Here is a 24,429-nt window from a genome sequence, read left to right as displayed (position 1 = left end):
CCTACAAAATGTCATTGCCATCATCATCTTCTAAGCACATTTTGTACCTCTCAGCCCCAGATGAAGATCTGAAGTTGTCTGTTGTATTTGCAGACAAAATGACGGGTCAGGGCCAGCCTGAAGCCCCACTAATTAGCATTGCAAATTATAGGGTAGATTGGCACACTTCCAGCTCTACCCCTGCCCTGTAAAAAACAATGAGTTACTTTGGGGTCAGATGTTTGCACATCAGCCCTCACTGCTGCAGCCAGCGCACCGTTCACCAGAGGTGGTGGTGGATAAAGCACCCAACCACTATCCTGTCTGTAACTGCAGAGACCTGAAATCCAATAGCCGAAAGGAGTCTTAATTAATTCACTCCATCACTTACAGCTACAGCTATGGAAGCAGCTGATGGACATTGTGACAATCTGGAAGTAGCTGATGGACATTGTGACAATCTCTGCTCCTACCGTTATTCTAATCATACCTACCTATTTGTGTGTATGAGCCACAGCTAATCTGCAGAGCATATGTGCCGCCTTCTCAGCTAGTCTGGATTAGGATGAGGGTCTTTATGAGCCATCAGTGTGATGCAGCATTGCTCCCGCGGTCTCTTAATCTGGAGCAGTTTCCTGCTTGTGCTGCCCATGGCACCGCAGCGGTCCTGACTGCCAAGTCTGGCAGCAGCTTTCCACTGTGCTCCACCCTGGTAGGGTGCCTTCAACAGCTCCATTTTCCCTGCAAAATATAAAGATTTGGGGAATCAACTGATATATTATACATTTAAATTAATATTTTGAAGTTACTGTGAAATTTACGGGGCTACCAGCGTTTCTAACCTGACTGATAGGGCATTTAGGATACACATGGAAATGCAACAAGGACAGAGGGAAGGGGATGACCACCTTGGACACCCATCCCACAGGACACCATGTAGCAGTAAATGCACAACATCCTTGAGATGCCCAGTGTAAGGAAACTTTAAAATGCACAGGAAACTGGAACAGGAATCAGATACCTGTTCAGACAGGGTAGTTCTAACGGGTTTGTGACACAAAGACGGCACTGGCCAGTTAACCATTCACTCAGGGTTACTCTTTTGCAGATGAAAAAGGTTGGCAGTAAAGAAGAGATATTTTAACTCAGGCTCATGATCTTTGCAGCTAATAGGGGAGAAGTTTAAGGAACAAGGAATTGCAAGGACTATACAAGGAATGAGTAATAGATGGCTGTACAGTGGTACAACATTGTGAATGGAAAAATACCAAAGGTTTCAGAAGTGCTGGAAAGCTGTGTTCCTTTAAACACACGTATTGCTTGGATCCAAAATCTTTTCTTGCCTGAGAATGAATGCAGTGATTTTTATATGAGACAGCACTAAAAATCACACTCCAATTCCCAGTCAAAAAATGAAAGGTTCTAACATTTCCCATTAATGGCATCTACCCAAGAGAACAATGAAAAAGGGTTTGTTTGTGTGAAACTTCCCAGTGGAATGTCAATTGCATTTAGCTATGGAAAAGCTAAATAAAACACATATCAAATATAAATAAATACAAATCAAGTTCTTAATCAGGGAGTTGATACAGCAGATTCCATCCCCTGCAATCAGCTCTGTAATTTCCTCACCTGGAGCTGGAATGTCATCACTCCAGAGAGGAGGAGAACTGTTGTCTTTTCAAAAGATGATAATGCATTTGATAGAATATGATTCAGAAAGGCATGGTTTTTTTTTTTAGTTTTATTGCATGGCATATTAGAGAAATTTTAGTGAGGTAAATGAATCCCTTGTAACTGTCCTTGAACGCAGAAAAAAAGTTAGAAGTGTATTGAGAGCCAAATAAATGTTCTTTATTATCATGACAAGAGCAATGTCCTGTTCTGCTGGCACAAGCCTAAACTACCACCTGTCGCCCTAACCCTGACGTCAGAGGCCAAACGGTGTATTGCTATAGAAGGTCTGTGCTTCGACTTGCCATGAGCGAAGGAACCCCTCGGGAGAGACGTTCAGCTGTGGCCTCAGTGGCAAGAATGTCATCTGTCTTATCATATCTCCCAGGGGGGAATCGAGTCCTGCTTATCTCACTTATGTGATAGTAACTATAAGAGGAAGCAAAGGTCTCCTCAGTCTTTTTCTTCTGTCATCATCTATTATGAAGTTCATTTCATAAAGTATCTTTTAGGACTGTGATTGTTAATTGTAAACAGAATTCTTCATCATCCCCCCAGATCTTGCAGGTTGCCTGCTTTGAGAGAGCAAAGTGGTGACATAAATTGTCAAAATGTCATCCTGGAGGGGATATACTTCCACCATCCAACGTCCTATGAATCCCTACTATTCATCAAGTGCACTTACTGGTGTGTGCTGTTAGGATATGGCATGCATGTCTTTGTAAATGGAAATTTCAGAATATTTTCTATTATCTGTGATACATACTGCTATGGTCTGAGTGAAAACCCACTGCCTGAATATGTATTTATTTTAGTTTCATCGCTGTTGTCACCGTCCTACATAGGACTCACATCGTGTTCATGGGGATGGACGGAGTTCTCAAAGAAGGTAGTGCAGGGACCTTCCCCAGCGATGTTGGCAAAAAGGCAACGAAACACAGCAAGAGGAGAAGCTCCGGCACCAGGCAGGAACTCAAGTCTTTCCCAAACTGCAGTGTCTAGAGGAAACAGCAAGTCCCCAGGCATAGGGACGTCAGTCATTTTATCTTGGCAGAGTAAATGGATTGTGTACCAGGACTCTGTTTCTACAGCTCCTCAGTGCAGATAAACCGAATAATTGCTCTGATAACAGATTCGCTAAGATGGAAAGGCTGGGGGGGGGAGGAGTAGGGAAGCCATGCACATTGTTGAGATGCATGGCCAATTGAGGAACCTTCAGACTGTGTGACTAAATGCAAATAGCATTCCTCATGTCAAATGCAGCTCACTAAAGACTAAAGAACATGGTCAGCATGCATGGAAAATCAAGTTAAACAAACTGTAAGACTCTACTTGGCAAGGTTTTGCTTGTAGCTTAATATTTAGTAGTAAATCAAATATTTTTAATTTTTACATGATGACTTATGAAAGGAATGTACAACTTCTCTACTGGCAGATTACATAAGATACTTATCCTCACCCTTAGTTCATACAGTGTGTCTGTGTCTCTAGGACACACATGTGAATTCACGCGCATGTCTCTGCAAAAGTATAACAAAATTTTAAAAACAAAATGGCAGATTCAAACCAAAACCAAAACACCATTTCCCCAGTGAGGCAAACTGGTTTTAGTGTAACTCTGTGCACACTGTGCGTAGGTAGAACAGGGAATAAGTGGTGACAAGCTTTAGATGGGCTCAGTTACTTGCGGGAGTGCAGGTAGAAAAGAAATAGAATGTGTAAGTCATTATTTAGCAATACCCCAAAATAGTCTGTCTAAAGGTGTTTAGGGTGATAGAAATAAGCAACCTGGATAAGCACTCTGTTTCCTAATGAGAAATTCAGTGGGGCTGTTATATTTTGTTACAGAAGACTTGTCAAAAACCTCCCCAAGGTAGGAAGTGGTGCCATTTCAGTGCTCCGTATGCGCCCAGGGCAGCGGCAGTGACAGCCACGACCCCAGGCACCAGGACTGGCACAGGAGGCAGTACCACTGCCATTGCTCACGACCTGTGCATGTGCCAATGGCTGCATGAAGCTCCCAGAATTGACCTGTTTTCCTTGGTTGTGCCCCTTGTGACCTCCCATTTTAAGCTACCTTTTTTGTTCAGTTTCCAATCATTCTCAGTCAGCAAGGGCAATACTTCTTTATTCATGGATGAATTCCAAGAGCTATATCACCTAAGTGAAGCAATGCAGGAAGCCTGCTTTGTTAGGGACATGTGTCTTCATAGATTCTCTGATGTCTAACAAGATGTAAGTGCCAAATTAAACTTTTTCTTACATTGTTGTTTCTTGTAGATTGTTTGATGTCTGGTAGGAGTTGAAACGGCAGCTTCTCTCTGCTAATAGCATCTCTTTCTCTGACAACCTACTTTCAAAAGACTTGTAAGAACTTGATATATTTAAGAATTTTCCCAGCTGTCAAATTTGCTTTAAATTGGACAGCAAGATCAAAAGTCATTAAGGGAAGACAGGCAAAGAAATGAACAGGCATATGCAAACATATACAAACCACTATGCAGGATAAAATCATGGAGCCTATTTTGAAACAAAAATACTTCTGCAAGCTTCAGATGACTATAGGTTTATCAATCTGAATGAAGAATAAGGAACAGGAACAGATGAACACTACATAAATAAAGATCCTATTCTCCTACATTTATGAAGATCAAAGGAGGAAAAAAAAAAGAATGAAGTGACATAATTGTCATCAGAGAATGTAATGATCACAGAATTGTCCCGGAATGTAACAAGAAAATGTACACAGATAAGGCACTAATCTGAACCTAAATCCTTCTCACGCTGTCAGCTATCAGTTGAAGCTTGTAAAAGATTCCACCTCCTCTGTCAATCATTTTGTTTACAGAATGGCTACCACCGATTTTGCTAGTAATGTCGTATGAGGGGGGGTTATTGGCTGATAGACAAATAGGCAAAATGGATGAGAGAAATTTTTTTTTTTTCTGATTTTCTCTAAATTTGAGAGTACTGCCAGGCATCAAAACAACTATTAGCATAATGGTGAAGATCATTAGCACATGCATATTTTTTCGTTGTATTATGATGCATCAGAAAAAGAAGACACAGGCCCTTTTATAATTGGCCACTGCGTTGTACAACTACGTTGCATATGATTTTACAGTGTGGAAGCAGCTGCTCTCTGGAAGTAAAAACATGATCCAGACCTTTACTTGCCTACGGAGGGGAGGTTATTGCTGATAATTGCTAATTGCAGCTCAGTAAACCTAATGGATAGTCAATCATTCTGCTGCAAGACGGAAAAGTGCATTGTGTATTAATAAAGTAACTTAATTTCACCATTCTGCATTTGCCACACTGCTTGCTTTGATCTCCGCTAAATTGGATCATTACCTTGTTAAACTGAAACCAACTAATTTTCCCAATTGTCTTTTATGAACAGAAAGAAATCATCCTGCTGCCATGGAGAACTATGAACATGATAAACATGAAAAATTAAAATCCAGCTTTTCTTAATGCCCTTGTGCCCTGCTGCTTGTGAACGCGTACCGTCATGACTGATTAACGACATGCCAAAGATGGATGACCAGAACAATCAGCCTGACAAATGCCTCTCAAGGAGGCAAACCGGGGAGAGTTGGGAATATGCTTCTCTCATCCAGACCCTCACTTTTACTGGAAGGAGTGTGCAGCGCAGCATTCTCACAGGAGGGGGATAATGCAAGAATAGGATGATGCTTTTTTTTTGTCCAGGGGATGGTGCGTGCGAAAAGCCCATCAGAGCACCGTGCTTCAGGCAGGCTGCTCTGCAGGAGGGACCTGAGGGAGGTATGATACCTCCCCGGTCCTGCATCCTTGCAGGTCTGCAGCTTCCATGACCTGAGTTTTGAACAGAAGCAGTACGGAAAGAGAAGATGTTGTTCCAGGAAAAGCAGATAGGATCTAGTAGGATTTTGAGTCAGAAAAGTTCCTAGCCGCCATTTAAAACCATGATCCAAGTGGTGGGAGAGTGGATCAGGCAGAGGCCATTTTCTCTAATTTAAACAGTGAAAAGAAAATCAATTTCCCTGTCTCTGCCCACAGGGCTTGTGCTCTCACCTCTTAAAGAACTTGGCTAAGCCCTCACTCTGGGGGGAAGCAGGACTTGCTTCACTGTATTTACTCACACCCATGTTGAGCCAACCGTTTAGCAACACCACGCCTCATTGCCTGGATGTGTCCTTCCTTTTGAATAATAAACCTCTGTTGGAAAAAGCTGGGCTTGTGCGATTTATTTCAGATTACTGCCGCTTGTTGGACAGCAGCTTGCTGACTAGTGTTCCCCAGAGTTTGAGGCGTCTCAGAATTTCTATCTCCAGCGCCTTACCGGCTGGCCAGGAAACGTTAGATGCTCCACTGAGTGTGACAGCAGCTCTCTGCAGAGCTTCTGGGGGGAGGCTGGGCAGACGACAGCAGAACTGCTCTGCCCGCTGTGCTGCCTTCAGAGGCTTTGCAAACAGCAGGGGAGAACAGCCCATGTCTCCTGCTCACTGCCTGGAACAGATGAATTCACAAAATTTCTCCAGGCTTGCACTACCTAGCCACTGCTGTGAACCTAAAGTGGGCAGGATGGTACGCAGCACGTAGGGGTGTTCCTTGTGGGTAGTGGGAACCCCAGTGACTGATCACTGTGGAGGGGGCTTGGGTCTGGCTCCTTGCAACAGAGTAGGTATATCCCCCTTGCCTGATTTTAGAGGGTTTTTTACCCAGAGAACTGAGCTGTTGGTGTACCAGGTCATTTCCCGCTCTGGAGACTCCAGGAGGACACTTTCACTTCTGTAACCGTCAGGTGGACATGCAGGCACCTCTTCACCAGTGTACCCCAGCTTTCTGTAACCAACCACACTTTGCAGCCATGATCTCGGGGTGCAGAAATGGGTGTAGCACAGGTCTTGGGGCACGGTGTCCATCAACACTATGCCAGGGCACAGCTGAGGCAGAGATTCTGTCTAAGGTACACGGACAATATATCTGGATAAGTGAGCATTCTGGACCCAACTCAAACACATATGAAGGAAAGATAATATTAAACTCTTAATATGAAGCTCCAAAGAATTTTGAAGAAGGACTGGATGCACTGCTTGACTCTTGTGTCCCCGCAGTCTGATGCCACATCTCTATCCGAAGGGTTGTCAACTCCTGACTTTGTGCCTTCGCCTTCAAGGAATCAGCTTTTGGTTAGAGGTGGAGCCAGACTTGCGGGCATGCCAGGAGTCGTGGCCTCTAACAAATTTGGTCCTCTCTGCGGAGAAAAGCCTCTCCAAGTGCCTGTTTCCATCCCGTGAGGGTAAGCTAGCAGTCAAGGCTACTCAGGAGGCAAACTAAGCTCTCAGCAAGTTTTACATCCAAGAATGCCCTGTGTCTTTTGCCTTTTCCAATCCCTTCCTATGTTGAGATGCACAGTGACATCTTCACTTTATTTATAATTGGCCACAGGCCACCTGTGTGTCTGTCAAATATGATCAAGACAAACTGAGGATAAATCAGTGGAGCCAAATAAATATATGGCCTTCCAGATTACTCACTGTCTCCTGCAAGGCTGCTGATGCTGAAGCTCACTGGTCCTTGCTGCTGGGATTTCTCCAACCATTTTCCAAGAGCTCTGGGACATCTGTCTTTGTTTACTCCTTGCAGTCACTCCGATAGGATGAAGCCAGCATCCCCAGCATTGTCTTTGGTCACCCTGCTTTACAGGAGTTACCTAAGAAGGAACAGCAAAGGCAAACCCGTTTTCTCTGCTAAGACATGCTCGTGCAACACACCGTGCACACGAAGGCAGTGCTACGCATTATTCAAAGCACAGAGCCAACTGCTTAATTCCGTACACAGATGTGTGCTGTTGTTGGGCAGTTTCACTGCCTCTGTTTTGGTTCAGTGCAGTCAAAGCATGTCCTTCCAAGAAGACTCTAAGTGGATCCTGTGTATTTACTTCAGATTCAATAAAGGTAACTTAAGCAACTATCTCCATTGCATTGTGATGTACAAGGTAATAAACAGCTGAAAGAATTGATTAAATGCCATAGCAAAGCCATTTACAGAACGCATACCAGAAAACAGCACAGACACATCCTGTTACCAAACATGCTCTACAAGTGGCTTCTTTTTAAAGCTTTCTCCAAACACGAGAGGACAGTCAGGTGAAATAAATGCCCCTCTCTGTTCGGAGGGAAGGCTTTGGAAGCTGGCTCTGCTGGAGAGCTGTCAGAGGGACAGCACAGGGCTTTCGTAAGAAAAGAGAAAGGGGCTTCCTCCTGGGAGGCTTTTAAGATTTGTAAAGCTACTTCTGAAGCTCATCGCAGAGGAAGCCTGGCCTAAATGTCCCAGGAAAGACTTCAGGACAAGGACAGACGCACAGATCTGCCAGTTGGATTGTGACTCTGGGTATTCTTCCCTTTGTGGTCAGATCTGTAAGAACCTGAAAAGTGTTGGTTCTCCTGTTTTTTTCTTAACCTTTTGTTCCTGCTATGCCACTGAAACACCATGAAGACTTCAGAGGACAAAGTCCTGCAGCCAAAGATGACTTCAGCCAACACAGGGCTCCAAGGACATGGAGACAAGACCTTAAATTAGCCATTAAAAAAGTGATTTTGCCTTCTCAGCTTCAAAGAACTCATCCAGCTCCCATGTCCTAACTTTCCCCAAGTTCTTTTCATATTAACCTAGCCCAGAGACACTTCAACTATCACAACTTGGATTTCATATTTGTAGAAAATTCAGAATTTCTAGGGACCATGGCAGCAAGAACGCACAGCTCCATGGCTGTTACCACCTCCCTTTCCTAAGAGCACATGCCCCATGCTGGTAGCACGAAAGGAGATGACTACAGCCCCCTCAGACTCATTAATCTCCACTTTCTCATTCTGTCTGAGCTCAGGCAACGTGTTCTCCTTCCTGCTTTAGCAGTTTGACATTGCATAATAATTCCCTTTGCCCATCTCTGTGGATACGAGGAAGCGTTCCAGCTTCAGGGACACAGGGAGCCTATAGGCTGCGCAGAGACACGGCTAAGAGACAAAGATATTGAGTTCTGTTTTTATTAGCAATGGAGTGGGTGAGCCTGTGGGTGGATAAGAGATTGGGTATAAATGATGGAGAAAGCTGAAAACAAACCAGTTTTGACTGCTTCTCAGAGTTTCCTGATCTAAAAGGTCAAAGGCTGAAAATTGTTTTGCAGCAGGTTAAAAACACCAAGATTGTTTTCCTCTGCTGATAGTATCTTCTATTTATTAAAATTATTTTTCATCTGCCCAGCAGCCTGCCCAAAACCAACATGCATCCTTTAGCTGTAATAGTATTAGCCTGGCAGGCAAAACAGAGCCAAAAGGACTCATTGTAATTTATAGGAAACAAGATGTATTATAATTTTGGGATTTAATCTGCAAAATTTTATTTTGGAGAGAAGGGAGGATCAAAATAGTACAAAAACCTCCAACAACCTGTTTTCTTGTACTTCCTCCTTTCAGTCCCCTCTTACTTAGTTAAATAAAAAAAAAAAAAAGAGGAAGGATAGAGACATAAGGTGGAAAATAGGGAGAATCTCACACCTCCAGATGTCCATAAAATCACTAATAAAAGTGTTAAGCAAATGAAAGCACATTCCTTTTTTAAAAACTGTGAAACAAAAAAAAAAACAAACCCTGAGCTGCTCTTTTTGGAGAGCGGGTGGAATTTTGCTCTTTTCAGGTTTAGCATTGGCAAAATAATTAATCATCAAACAAAAAATAGAAGTGAAATACATCCGGTTCTCAAATACTCTTTCTTGGGGTATGGTCAATCCCTTGGTAGCTCAGGCCAAATGGATCTGCTGCATCAATTTATAGGCACCCATCCCAGTATTTCTCCGATAGTGAACAGCACTGTGACAGGCTAAAAATATAGTTCCACCTTGTTTTGTTTTAGGAGCAATTAAAGCCCTAATTCTGCACCCTGCCAACTGGTTTTGTACTGCAAGCACTCCTTTGGGAAATCAATAGCTGTGTTGTAGGTTACTCCGCTCATTCTTAGCTGCTTGAACCATATCTTCAGCAAAATTGTCACATGGTATAAACTTATCCTAGAGTATACCAGACATGGGTTGGTCTGCTACGCATAGGAGCTACTGACTTTAAGTCCACGTGTGGTTCTGGGAAGTGGCAGGGACTTTCTTGTAGTGGCTGAAACAGGGCATCCTCATGGCTGCATTTACATAATCTGTCTTCCTAGAGAAAATAGGCGATGGGAAGGGTTGACATTTTTGGTATGATGAAAGTTCTTTTCTTGTTTTGTTTGGAGTAGTTTTGTTGTCCTTGAGAAAAAAAATTGGTTGAAATCAATGATGGTTTGGCTCAAACTCAAACACTTGGCCATTTTGAAATTCCTTTCTTCAGAGAGGTGTTTTTCTGAGGGAACTAGTGAAAGGCATCATATTTAATTTCTTTCAGCAAAGAGTGTGCTTGTGAACTGTTACCTTAGCTAACTTTGTTGCTTCCTCCACCCTCTTTAATTTGTGGGCTGCAGACGATAGCAAACACCCTTCAGCAGTGCTTTGCTTAAGGTGCTACAGCTCAGAGTATTAGGCAACTTGCTGTGTAAGATCCAAAGAGTAGACATACGACTCCCCCTTGTGAGTTATGGTCTGGAAGAAAGATTGCTTGTGAGCCTGGCATTTGTGTACATCAGACCCTCCCCTTCAGGAACAGCACTAAAGAATACCAGCAAGTTTTTGTTTGCATTTTATGATCTAATAAGAATTCTATCCATTATAAGATAAAAAGCTTGTTCAGTAATGTATTTATTGGGTTATTTTGAAGTAAAAAGAACAGAATGAATCATCTCATGAACTTAAATGTCCAAAAGGCGGATAAATGCCACTTTCTGCATCAGGACCAAAACCACAAGGAAGAGAAAATGAGGTTAGCCCTGGGGGCCATTTCCTCCTCCCAGGCTGGCTCTGTTGGCAGACAGCTACGGCAAGCACAGTGTCATTCAGGGAGCACCATGTGCCAGTCACGTTGACAGCAGCAGGTTCAACGCCACTGTCCCACCAGTGGCTTTCGGCACCTCAGTTCCACTTTGGTTCAAGAGTACATGCTCTGCCATCCCCGTGAGACACTGTAGTCCAAGGTCACCTCACTGTGATCTTGAAATACTGAAATGTGTTAAATTGTCTCTAGCCTCCCTGGTCCAGCACATCCCAAATTCTCCTTTGCAGAACAGCTCAGCTTCACCAGCAAAGACAGGCTGTCTACCTGCCTGCATGCTCATCTGCTTTCCTGTCTCCCCAGCCTGGAACAAGTCTGGGGCACTTCTCAGGGCACTGGAAAGCACTAGGTCAGAGGAAACAGGCAATTTAAGCCAAATTTCTGGCTTCCTGAATGCATACAGATTCTTGGGTTACATTTTCAGCAGAGCAGCCACATCTCCTACGCTGTGAAAAGCAGGTCACAACCCAGCACACTTCAGCTCCAGAGAATGTCAGGGTTCAGTGTGTCTCTTCTCGGCCACCTCCACACAATGCCCCACTCAGCTCTACCAGCTCTTCCAGGTCCTTACCCACTGCAGACCCCGTATCAAGAGCATGGGCTCGCACTAGGAGTGAGACATTTTCCACAGCAGCACTGAAAAACCTCTAGACCTCAGGGACCGTGGTGCCAGCTGCGCAGGAGGGCTGTGGGAGGACGTCTGTGGCCTCAGACAGACACGGGTAATCCGTAAGAGCATTTGGAAGTGTTGTGTCAGGAGCAGCCCAATGGTGAATTGAACAAGCGGGATTTGGATGAACATAATGAGATGCTTGACAGGTAATTTTTGTTCTGTGTTGTGCTATTTCTGCAGTGGCAACTGTCACTGTGAAAACTACCAAGTTTGTTACCATGACATTTGTAATAATTACATCCCACTCTCTGCAGTGAAATGGGGCAGAAATATCGATTGAAATGCTCAGCTTTCATGGGGCTTGGGCCAGTGACAACTCATTTTTAATTTTCAGAGCCTTGGGAGGGAAAAATGCATAAATACCTCAAGTCTCCTTTGTCTCAGGCTCAACTGAGATCCAGAACAAAAAAAAAAGAAAAAAAAAAGACATGGCACAGACAAAGAAAAGAAGGATTAGGACTAATTTAACTAGGTAGAGAACAACTCATTTGTTAATAGCTGCAAAATTATAGCTCACCAGCAGGCAAGCGTGTAGCCCCACAGATTTTCCAGTTTCCCACAGAACAAGCTTCCACGATAAGAGAGGTGGAAGCACAAAGGTGCCATGCCAAGCTTCAGCGTTCATTAACCATCGTCAAAATCTGAGATTTTCTCTTCCCGACTGCTACACAACTTCTGGTTGCCTCCCTCCCCAAGGTCGCATTAGCATCTGCGAGAACATAATTGCTCTGCAGACATTCCTCAGCAATGGGTAGGCGATTCTAAGGGAATTACAAATACAGTACAAATATACCCTTAATAAAATTAGTTCAGATAATGGGATCTTAGGTCTCCTTCTCTATGCCTCTTCATTTCTAGTGCAGTCCTCTTCATTTCCAAGATTGCCCATTTGCCTCTCTGTCCTTACAGCCTTAAGTAGAACTAATTGTGTGGGTGAGAAGAGGAGGATTTGTACCTAAATACTTGAGAGACACAGGCTCATACTATGCCTTTAATTATAGAAGTCATTAACACTGCACAAATATAGCCCAGAAGAGAATTTGGCCCTGCCAGTCCTTTTAAACCATTAGTCTATACCCCCAGAGCATCCACAGCACATTCCAACTTTGGTGAAAAAGCATTAAAAGTAGAAATACTAAAGAATAATTCTAGCTTTATAAATAGACAGACAACTCGAGATCCCTAGAATTTAAAATACTGCCTTGTGCTGTTAGTACATATTCCCACAGCTGAACCTAGTTTACCCCACACTATTTTGGGTTGTTACCTCACTGCAGGTTCCTGGAAGACACAGATACCTCTGGTCTCTGAAGCCAACAGACACGGTCACCCTTCCAACGGAAGATCTGCTGCCACATTAGCGGCAGAGCTTTGCTGGGCTTCTGGCAGAACATGTGTCCCCCACAGGGCTGCAGTACACAGGGCATGGCAGCCTCTGCTGACTCTCTGTTGGACTAGGGGTGTTTGTGTGTCTGCCATGCAACTAGGGGATGGAGCAGCATCCGAAAAAGCAGAGAAGCAGCAGGATCACAGTCCCAGGGTGTGGGATGCAGGCACTGGGCAGCACAGGGTGAGGGCTGGCGGAAGGGGATAGTTTGAGGCCAACCCATGTAGAGACTTGGTGTAGTGTACATCTTAGAAACCACAGGCGTGTGTGCCAGGATTTTGTGAGCGTGTACTATACTCTGCTTGCAACTCAAACTGACAAGTAATCTTACATAAGTTTCTTGCTGTCATGCTATAGTTAGGTTTTGAATATGCTTAACAGCTTCTGTTAATACCAGATGTCCTACTATTGTCAGGCTCCAGTAAAACTGTGGTGATATTTCCTGTTGATTATCAGCAACAAAACTGCTGAGATAAGGAGTCTGCCTTGCTGTAGGACAGGTGGAAAGGAAACCCTGCCAATCTGCCACTGGGGGGAAAAAAAATACAGATACGTTTTTTCTTAATTCCAAACAGCTTGTCTATAAATTCCATAATTATAGATATTTTACACAGCTTGGAGATCGAATCAAGTTTTTCCTTAATCCACAAGGAGAAGGTGTCCTAGGACAGCAGTCTACAAGAAGTAAAAAAAAAAAAAAAAAAGTTGTTGACACTGAAAGGGAAAAACAGTGAAGAGGTAAATGGCTGAAAATACCACATGGCACTTCATCAGTCAGGACTGTCTTACGCTGTTATAAACAGATGTAACTGAATGATGCGGTTTTTTACAGCTGAATGAAGCTGGGGTGTTGCTGCCAGTGAATAGCTATTTAAATGATATACTTCGAGGTGACTTCCAGACTTGTTCTAGGAGGGAGAAAGCCGTCTGCTCGCATTCGCTGTGTGACACTTGACAGACCTGCTTAGAGGACAAGATATTACAAATATCTCTCCTGTAAACACACTCTTGAAATCAGTCAATATTTGGAAACATCTCCTTTTTAGAAGAGTTGCTGGAATGAGTCAGCAGGGAGGTGGGAGAGATGACGGGAGGGCAGAAGTGGCTGGCCAGGGCAGGGTGAGCCCCCTCCCAGTGCCTTCAGAGGAGGGATGTCCTGGCTGCGGAGGAGGGTGCCCGGGAAGCTCAAGGGCGGCGGGGGGGGAGACCTGCCTCTCTTTTACCCACAGACAAGCTGTTGATCTTCAGAGGAACTCCCAACAGGGGATACACACACTTACCCCTTTTTGAAAAAATCAGGTCAAATTGTCTTCTTATTTATTACAAATTAAAACTGAAGAGAGACCTGCTTTATTTCAAAGGACTTTGGGTCACTACAGCTAATTTGGCCTAGAAACCTGGAGATGAAAGGCTTTGCATGCCATTACCGACTCCCAGGAGCCTCTCCATCCTCTCCCTCCCCGCTCTTTGCCTAATAGTGGAATTTTGTGAAATCCTGACTCGCAGCAACCACTCCGCACGGAAACTGGGGTGGGCGAGAGCTGTGTGAGAAGGGGCATGTACAACTAGGGGATGGAGCAAGACAAAAGCAGGAAGGTTTGCAGCCTGCGTGCCTTTCTTAAAGGCAAATTCTGTTTTTAGGGTTATATGTCGTGTGTGCCTCTTGATGAAGTTAACAACAGAAGCGGAACAGAAAGACCTTGTGTAAGAAAAAAACAGGCAGGAATCCTGCTTAATTACATTTTCTACAGGCCAATAAGTGCTTATGAAAAGCAGATGTGTAAAGAAATCCTTCATTTTAACAACATATGGTGAATTATTATAAACTGTACTCACAGCTGTAGACCAGAAAGAATGGTGCTCTCCAATTAGCCCTGGACAATGCCCAGAGCATCCAAAATCCCTTTTCTTGTATTTTTGTTTGTAAATTGCATTTTATAGTAGCGGGAAGGCACTGCACCCAGGCAATGCAAAATTATTACCATTTCTCTCAGGCAGTTAAAAGCACATGGTGCTGAATCTTGTAACAGCCCCTGAGGGACTCACCCACGGATGTACAGCCTGTCATCTCCCATTGCACATGCACGTATTTGGTGGGGTTCTCCCAAATAGGTGGTGCTGTCAGGGTTTGACCCGAGATGCAAATCACTGCTGGGAACTTTCAGTAAGAATTGTCACTCTTAAAATGGGATGTGTGGTGGTAACTTGTTTCCAAAATTACTGTAGTTTACTGCAGTGTGGAGTCTTCCCAGTTTAGGGAAGGAAAGGTTAATTTCTTCCTGCTTTTTCTCTCTAGCTCCACTTCTACTTTGAGATTATGCAGGTGGCAAAGACAGTGTGCATGACTGCCTGTGATCCTGCTCTGCATCAGGAATATGACTCTTTAGAGACAAAAAGCAAAGTAGACAGCACCCTGTTTAAAGCCAAGGTGGAAATGGATTTCACCTCTGAAGTCGTTTAAGATCCAACACATTTTTGTTATGTATGAGTTATTAAAAAAAACATAAAAAAGACTAATCCTGTGTATTTCATATGTTGAAAATCCAGCATGCAGCATCTAGGTGATTCTCACAAGCATCCCAGACTTTTCCTCTGCTCTGTTAACAATACAGATCGCAGAATAAGCAATGGCAATAGGCTGTGTAGGACAACACTGTAGGATGATGACACATAGCTTTTACACTGCTGGCACTGGAGGTTAGAGTCCTTTTCTTCTGCCCCTTGTGTCCATGCCACCATGTAACCGAAACATGGAAAATACTGATCAGCCTGTCTGCACCTGGAGACGGGGGACCCTCTTTACTCTCCCAGCAGCGGTACTTCACTTGTCAAATCAAGCACATTCCCAAGTCTCAGCTCGTTTTGGAGCAGGTGTTCAGCACCAGTATGGTGTTGAGTAGTGCAGAGTCTACCCCCATTCCTTTGGTTGGCTGCTCTGGGCAGTGGTGTTTCACATCACGGATGGCTCCACCTGCACACACACCAGTTCATGGAAAAGCTTGTGGTGGTGCTCCATGCCCAAGGGAACAAACCTGAAGGGACCATGGCCATGGGCAGCCTGTGCTGAGGCAGGGACACCCAGGAGACTGGCCATAGGCAGCTGTGACCATGGATGAACCACGACAGAGCAGAGAGTAAGAAGCACTGTTACACATAACCTCAATCCACCACCTTTCCAAAGGTTTGGGACATACTGAGTGTAACCTGGAGTGAAACATTCAGACTGGGAAGGAGGGAAGGTCGATGTTGTCTTAATTTGAGGCTGGGAGAGGAAAAGTGTTTACTTAAGTGCTTTTTTAATTGTTTGTGCTTTTATTTTTCTCAATACACAGCTCACTGATTAGAAGTTTCTGTTGTTTGTCAATAAAATAATTTAAGTAATGATTTCCCACATCGAGGCTGTTTTGCCCATGACATCTGGGCAAAGGGAATGATCTCTTGAGTTCTCATCAGCTCCAAAGAACATGACTGGCAGGCTGGGACAGACCCTTCAGCAAATTTAGTTGCCAGACTCTAGCAGCTCTGTTAATAGATTTTTTTTTTTTTTTACCCTTGAGGTTTACATTTTTTTATGTTCCTGTTTTGTCGTGTTGGTTTTGTGGGGTTTTTTTTGTTTGTTTGTTTTGTTTTGGGGGTTTTTTTTAGGAACAATGGCAGGGTGATAGCTCCTCCCTTGTCTCCTCCCTCATACATGTCAAGTCCTTGCTTCTGAGTTTGGAAGCAAATGAGGATTATTTTAACAGTGTACTTTTTCTCTTACCTCATTCTCAGACTGAGTTTTACACCAATTTAACATATGCTTTTCTAGAAACACCACATTCATTCAAAAAGCCTGCAATTCAAATTCTCAAAACTTCTCCAAGTTGTAAATAAGCTGAAAGCAGATCTTATAATAGGAAGTTCTGAAGTGCTCTAAGCAGGGACACTGGCTCCAGATATAATTGCTAAATTAAAATCCATGTTAAAGCTTTCCTGAATCCTGAAGCTTGAGTAGTTCAGCTTTGGAGATGTTTACAAATATAGAAACTTGTCTGAAGCCTTTGGCTCTGGCTCTCATTTTTTACTAGTAACAGAAATAAGGCCAGTGTTTAACTTTTTCAGAGTTTGGTCCCCAACAGCAGCAGTCAAAGCCCATGTTAGTTAATTCATTTTCAGATGTAATTCAGAGGCTTATTCACAGGCAGGACAAAACCAGCAATTCAGTTCAGGGTGCATGTACTTGAGTTGTCTGGGGAAACAGCTGCTGAAAAAAGATATTTGCCATTAAACCTAGGGTTCACCAGGAGTCATCCTGCAGCTAATAGAGAGCAGACTTCCAGTAATGCAGCCTATCCACACTGCCATTACCTGCCTCTATTTATCATAACTCTACAGGCTGGAAATTCCTGAGTGTGCAGAGCCGTTACAACCTAAGGGACAAATGGATTCAGATAGGGGTTGGGAGCTTATCTGGCCATGGAAAATTAATTAGCAGTATGGTTTAGCTGCTATTGTTCTCTTTGGTCAGCAGAAGACCTTTTCTATAATGAGCTTTGCAGCCCACAGCTTCTACAGTGAACGACAGAAAGGAATTCTCTTCATCTGCAGGAAGGATCCTGCTTGCAGTGGGTTGGGGGAAGAGCTGGCTCTTAAACCACATGGGCTTATTAGCCTGAGGTTCTGGTGTAGCCCATTGAGCTGGAACCTGGAGTTGTCTCTGGGCTGCAAGGTCTAGTTGATGATTTTGTACAGGGATCTGCTAGGGGCTCAGAGCTGTTCTTATTTCCACAGCTTTCTCGCTGGGCTGACTCCTTCATCCTTCTATGACCTTCACATCCCACTCTTCTGGGTTTTTCTCCTTTACCACTCAGAACAACTTTGGTGTCCTCATAACAGGAAATGGAGAACATGGCAAAAGGGAAAACCTCAGTGCATCCACATCTTTGCTGACATATAGCCTATCCAATTGCTCTGCAAAGAAATAAAATCTGTGCGTGCAATAAAATCTCCTACACAACCGAAGTCTGGAGTATAGACACATTTTTCTACACTTCTTTCAGAGTAAACTCACTCAAATTTGGAGAAAGGAAGTCTTTTGTAAAGAAGAAAAGGAATGACACATTATAGGAGAGCCATCAGAGCATCTCCCACATTGTGTAGGATTAATTAAAAGTAAGAAATAAAAGGTCAGAACCAGGATTCTGTAGAAATCTGAATTTTTGAAAGCGGAGTAATATATTGCTCATTTAGCCAGTTAGTATTGCCTAAGCATTTCTCTTACACTTTTGTTGTGGTTTAACCCCAGCCAGCAGCAAAGCACCGCACAGCCATTCACTCACTCCCTCATAGTGGGATGGGGGGCAGAATCAGAAGGGTAAAAGTGAGAAAACTCATGGATTGAGATAAAGACAATTTAACAGGTAAAGCAAAAGTCATACATGCAAGCAAAACAAAACAAAGAATTCATTCCCTACTTTCCATGGACAGAGAGGTGTTCATCCATCCCCAGGAGAGCAGGGCTCCTTCATGTGTAGTAGTCACCTGGGAGGAGAAACGCCATCACACTGAATGCTCTCCTTGCTCACCCCCACCCCCACCCCCTCCACGCCTATTATCCTTCTCTCAGCTTCATGTGCTGAGCATGACACCCTATGGTAAGGAATGTCCCTTTGGTCACTCAGGGTCAGCTGTCCCAGCTGTGTCCCCTCCCAACTTCTTGTGCACCCCCAGCCTCCTCGCTGGTGGGGTGGGGAGCAGGAAAGGCCCTGACTCTGTGTCAGCACTGCTCAGCACTAACACAAACATCCCCCTGTTATCAGCACTGTTTCCAGCACAAATCCAAAACAGAGCCCCAGACTAGCTACTGTGAAGAAAATTAACTCTATCCCAGCCAACACCAGCACTACTTTTCACCAAAATACCCTTCTCTGCTTCTTGCTGCAGCCTAAAGGAGAGATAGATCTATAGGACTGATAGTAGTACACATTTTGAAGAGATCTCAGCAGAGTTTTTTACTTATGGCTATCCCTTTTTTTTTTGCTAAATGCCTGCTTTTAGCCCATCTGTCACATCTGAAACACTGCTGTTTGACTGACTTCCTTGGAATACACATTTGTTTTCCAGCTTGTGCTGCAGAATTATCTTACTGTGCAGCTAAAAAATATTATTGCTGATACGAGGAGAGGTTAACTGGTAAAGGAACAGTAAAGAGCAGCCACGATACCTTCCAGCTTCTTCTGTTCTCAGGTAAAGGATGGCTCCTTTCCCTGAGCTGGCGGCTGCAAAACAGCTGCACTATCCTGATACACGTACTGCTGAAGGGGTCTGGAAAAAGGCATTTCTGCCTCAGCAAGAGGAAGAAATCTTGCAGTTGACATTTTATTTTGTTCCGCTTTGGGACAAAATACTTCAGTGAAAAGAGCCAGTGGCACAGAAATTGGGAAAGGAATTATATGTGAAACATCAGAATAGTTTTCTTTGAATTGTTTCATCATATTTCCAGTTAAAACTGTGGTAATGAAACAAGTTAGGATGATAATTTTTGTAAATATACACTGTCCTCACAAACCCAAAAGTTTTCGTTTGCTTTGACAGAACTGGAGTGTCCACTCTGCAATTATGATCCTTAATTCAGGGTCTGGGGTCAATGAATTGGAGAGATCATGGAAGAACTACCATATCCTTTTCCACACCCAGCAAATCACTTGCAATTTAATCACAGAATCATAGAATGGTTTGGGTTGGAAGGGACCTTAAAGATCATCTAGTTCCAACCCCCCTGCCATGGGCAGGGACACCTTGCATAGACCAGGTTGCTCAAAGCCACATCCAGCCTGGCCTTGGACACTTCCAGGGATGGGGCATCCACAGCTTCTCTGGGCAACCTGTCCCAGTGCCTCACCATCCTCTCGGTGAAGAAGTATTGGTTATGCTCACTATGTGACTACAAACACAACAAAACTCTTGCTGTTCTACAATATTTGGGTTTACAGAGAAAGGGATACAGAAGGTAACAGCTCTTTACATGTTCCCTCCCCTGATAGCAGCTTCACCAGTGCAGCCTTATTTGCTCTGTGGCTACATCTCCATAGGCAGACACATAGTCTGTGTTTTACTACATTTTATAGTGACTGCTGCTCTGATTTAGCCTTACTCCTCCTCATCTCAGAAAGCATAAACTGTCAAAGATGGCCAGTATGGTCTACCAGCACGGAAGCAGATATGCTGGTAAACATTGGGATTTCAGCGTGAAATTGGTGTTCACACACCAGCCTGCAGGTTGGCAGGAGCTGGAAGTGTTCCCATTACATGTGTAGCTTATAGGTCATGTAGCAGTCACAGCTTCTACTTGGTGGTACAACTCCTCACTATATAAAAGCCACATAAACACAGGATCTCTCACCAGCATCCCAAGGAGACGGTTTAAATAAGATGGCTCAGAAATTAAGCGCTTTTACACTACCTTACTGGTTTTGCCCTATTCTTCCTGTGGCCAGACACCAAAAAAACATGTAAATGTTGAAGGACCACAAAGAAAACCACACGGTGCCTTGAGTGACTGCCAGGCTTGACATGTCACAGTGAATTCGTGCCCACATTCTGCCTCACTGAGCTGGGGCAGTGTGGCTACCCTCCCTACCTTCCGCCTATTACACTGGGTACCAAGTTGCTGCTCTCCCTCCTCCCAAGTAGGAAATTTGAATTAAATGGGATGCAAAAATTAGTGTGATTGACATGTGCAGCAGGGTTGTCCCTCCCAGCTCTCCCCTTTACCACCACAAACACAAGCCATGGGCTAGCTAGAAGGACCAGGAGAAATCAGCCTCTCACAGAGAAAACAACTGGAGTAATGTAACTGCTTCATTAGCCTCCTGACTGCTCACCTAATGTGCTCTATCTGGGAAAAGCAGATTTCCTGGGAGCTAGTGAGAGATGGGGTATCAGCGACTTCCACCAGCTTCAGATGAGATTCACAGAAATAAATTGTAGTAATTTCTAGGGAGAAAACGCACAGCATCATCATTATGGTAAACCAAGCGGTCCACTGGGCATCGTTCCTTAAGTCTCATCCCTCTGTACTCAACAGGATTACCATGCTGTTGTCTGCATCCCTCACTCACATTTTCTCTGGTTCCCGAGGTTGCTTCTGTTTGATATGTTTCATCTCAGACGTATCTTTGATGTATTTTAGAAGCAAACAGAAGTACAGAAGCGGTCAGAGGAGGACCAGGATTGGGCAAACCCAGAGGAACTTGGATATGTTTGATAACCACTCAAATTATTTATTTTGGGTTCAAAAAGTGAGATTGAGTTCATAGACCTTTCCCCTGTCATTTAAAACAGGATTTTTTTTCTTCCAAAGAAGATTCAATTTTTTCTTTTGTCATTGAAGAAATAAGTTATCCTAGCTAAAAGGAGGCTTGTGGGCTGACATTACAAGGTACTTTCTCTGTAAAATATACTCTTTTCCTTTCTATATTAAGTCTTCCAGATGATCCATTTTCCTTGGATTTTTCCACTTGCTCTACTTAATTTCTTCCTTTTTCCTTCCCCTTTCTATTCCTCCTCCTTTCACACACAGCAAGCAATGTGCAAATTCTTTAATGAGCAGGAGCAAACATTCCACTCAAGGATGCTTGACTGAATTTGTGGTTAACTGAAAGGAATTCGTCCTTTCCTCTTAGCAGAATATAGAGGCCATGTTTTCATTACTATGAGGAAAAATACAAGACATTCACTTTACAAATGATACTTGGAGGGTATTTGGAGGGTAAAGATAGGGCACGGCTGTGGGTTTGGTTTTTTTTTTTTTTTTAAACCTTGGTCTCAATTGAAATATTTACTTTCTGGTATTCTAAGCACAAATCTGTCAAAGCAGTTTCTGAGCGTTTAGAGCTCCCCTTCATTAATTTACCTACTTGGAGAGTTAGACAAATACAATACAGCTAAAATAACACAGAAAAAAAAAATTTTTAAATCCTTTTTTAAGAGAAAGAAAATTAATTTCTGCTTTCTGGATTTCCCCAGAAATCCACTTCTGGGTCCTGACTTTAGAGGACCATGGGAACCAGCACATGCAAGGAGATTTCTGCACCACCTGCCCTCCCAGCCCCAGATGGTATCATTCTGGCAGGCAACCCACCCCTCCTCTCCTCCTCATGCTGCAAGACAAGGAACTGCTAAATGATAACTTGTGCACTGAAGAACATCACTCCTATATGATCACTCCAGGCAACAGAGGCATAGACTATCTGATGTAGCCATAAATTCAGAGCAGACTTACATCATTTTTTGGTGCCTAACCTCTGTTCATCCCCGTGCTACAGTTATGTACCCGCCAGCCAGAGCTGAGCAAGAAATTACCCATCATCTAACAGCTAAGAGTATGCAATCCAGAAACAGTGTGCACAAGGACACCTAGGGAAGTTAAGATGGATTACCTGATGGTTTGAAGTGAAAGCATATTAGTTAAACTGCATTAAACTCCGGTGAAGATGCTCTTATTCAAGGCACCTTTTCTGCCTCCTGTAATCAGTCTAGATGATATAGTAAGAAGCATTGCTACTAATTACTTTGAAAATTATGTGACCTGGAAATCAAAGCCACTTCATGTTTTTCACTCTGAAGATATTCGTCTGAATTTAATTAATAAATTTATTTTAAAGCTTTCATTTATTTCTATTTCAGTGTTACTGCTTCGGAGCTGAAGCTGTATCTCTGAAGTGTGATGCATCCAAATGATTTCATGGTGTTCCCTCACTTTGGTTATTGGAACAAGGCTAAGAAGGGAGAAGAAATAGATGTGAAAGATGTGTTTAGCAGCAGGCAGTCAAAGAATTTACTTGTTCAAAGGTAATTGGAAATACCTGAGTCTAACAGAAAAAATGTCCCCAGAAATTATTGGATGAGATATATTTATTGGGAACCACTGTGGGTTTTTATGGATGAAGTTGTTTTATTCCACTACTTGCCATATGGGAAGAGTTGATAACTCTGGCACAAGGCATGGTTATAAACATTGCTGTACAAATTTCTGCTTGTTTCACTAATGAGTCACAGTTGTGACCAGAAGCCCTACTCACTCCACTCCAGGGTTTGACCATGAACCCTGTGAATGAAAGGTAACTTCTGGGTATTCCACAGGTGGGAATCTTCAGCTCTACCAGACCATGCAGTCTTTCACCGGAGACAACAGAAAAAGCCCCAGGCTGCAAAGATATTCTCCCCTATATTCCTCTATTCCCCAGAATGGAGATCAAAAACATGTGGAGACAGACATCAAAATCAGACCTGTTTTGCAGAGCTCCAGCCAAAATCAGGCAGTAGCTGCTGAGTGCCTGGAGACTTTTTTCCATTACCTAGATAGAACTTACTTTTTCCTGAAGGACTCCACCGTGTGTAGTAAATGGCCATGTAGACTGCTGGCTTGATGCAGAGATATCCACTGACGGCTCCTACCAGTGCAGCAAGACATTCCATGAACTACGAGAGGAAGAGAGGAGATGATGTGTATGGATGGAGTTTTAATGACCTTTTAGGCAGCCACCTGACAGCATCAGCACCTAGAACATCTTAAAGAAACATGCACATTAAGGATGAGAATGGCCCTTAGAGATTCCTGTTATCCTCCTGCTTGTCCTCAGCAGCTGAAGAAGGTGCCAGACCTAGATCTTTCATAATGTTTTCAAAATCAAACTGGGCAAATAATGGAAAACTTCAGCAACTATTTGCTTGAATATTTAAATGAGTTCAGTCCAGCTATATTCATCCTCTCATCTATTAGCTCTCTGCAAACACTCTAACAATCGAGTTTTACTGGCAGGAATGTTTGTAGAGAGCTAATTTCAAAGTGGCATGCATATTTGCAAATACCCGCTTTTAGGTTTGCTTATGCATGTATCTGACTCGGTAGTATTTGCATATTCATCCAAATAAAGAGAGAGGAAAATACTGTGTGACTTTTCTGTCCAGCCAAAACTAATGAACCTGAGGCTTAATGTTAGTAATTTAATATCGTATAGAAGTCTGTGATGAGTAAGAATGCATATGCTTCATTTTAAACACGTTAAGCGTACCGGTGAATTGGAGTTTGCAGGGAAGGGTCACTCTGTGGTCTGTTCCCTCTAGCCAAATGTCTGGAACACTGAGGACTGGGTGTGTTGTCAGTTGTTCTGCAAGCAGTGAGGCTGAACACTGGACAAATTGTTGATTGTGAATTATTCCCCTAATGCTCCTTATAAATGAATGATTTTAACAGACGCAAAAAGGGGAAGGAAGGGGAGAAATGACTAAAAAATTGAATGAAATAGATTGTCAGTATTTATTTGCATGAGAGATTGAACATGGGAATTTGCCAAAATCTCTGCTGATGCTAATGTTGTAGCACTGCAAAGCAGAACTATTCATAAAACTCCACATTTAATGAGCATGAAACATCCATTGTTCTGATTAACTGTGATGAGTGAGAGAGGTCTGAAAGTCAATGGACAAACTCCCTTTCCACTCAGGGGGCTCTTAGTGTCAACCCTCGGCCATGGGATGAAAATGTGGAGCTTGATTTCCTGTTGCTTAATTTTGTGAAATTATAAGGGAACTCAATTGGTAGCAGGAGAGGAATACAAGGAATACAATTCCTTAATATATTTAGGGGAAAAAAATGTGAGGGAACTTAGTAAGATTTTATTAGGCTGAAAGGGATTACACAAATTCATGAAAAATGAATATAGAAGTATCTGTTAAACACAATAGCCTTTGTGCCAGAATTAGAAATTTTGTGC

This window comes from Eurypyga helias, unplaced genomic scaffold (genome assembly GCF_000690775.1).
Source record: "Eurypyga helias isolate BGI_N326 unplaced genomic scaffold, ASM69077v1 scaffold8398, whole genome shotgun sequence".
NCBI classification, from domain to species: Eukaryota; Metazoa; Chordata; class Aves; order Eurypygiformes; family Eurypygidae; genus Eurypyga; species Eurypyga helias.
This window is presented reverse-complemented; position numbering follows the sequence as displayed.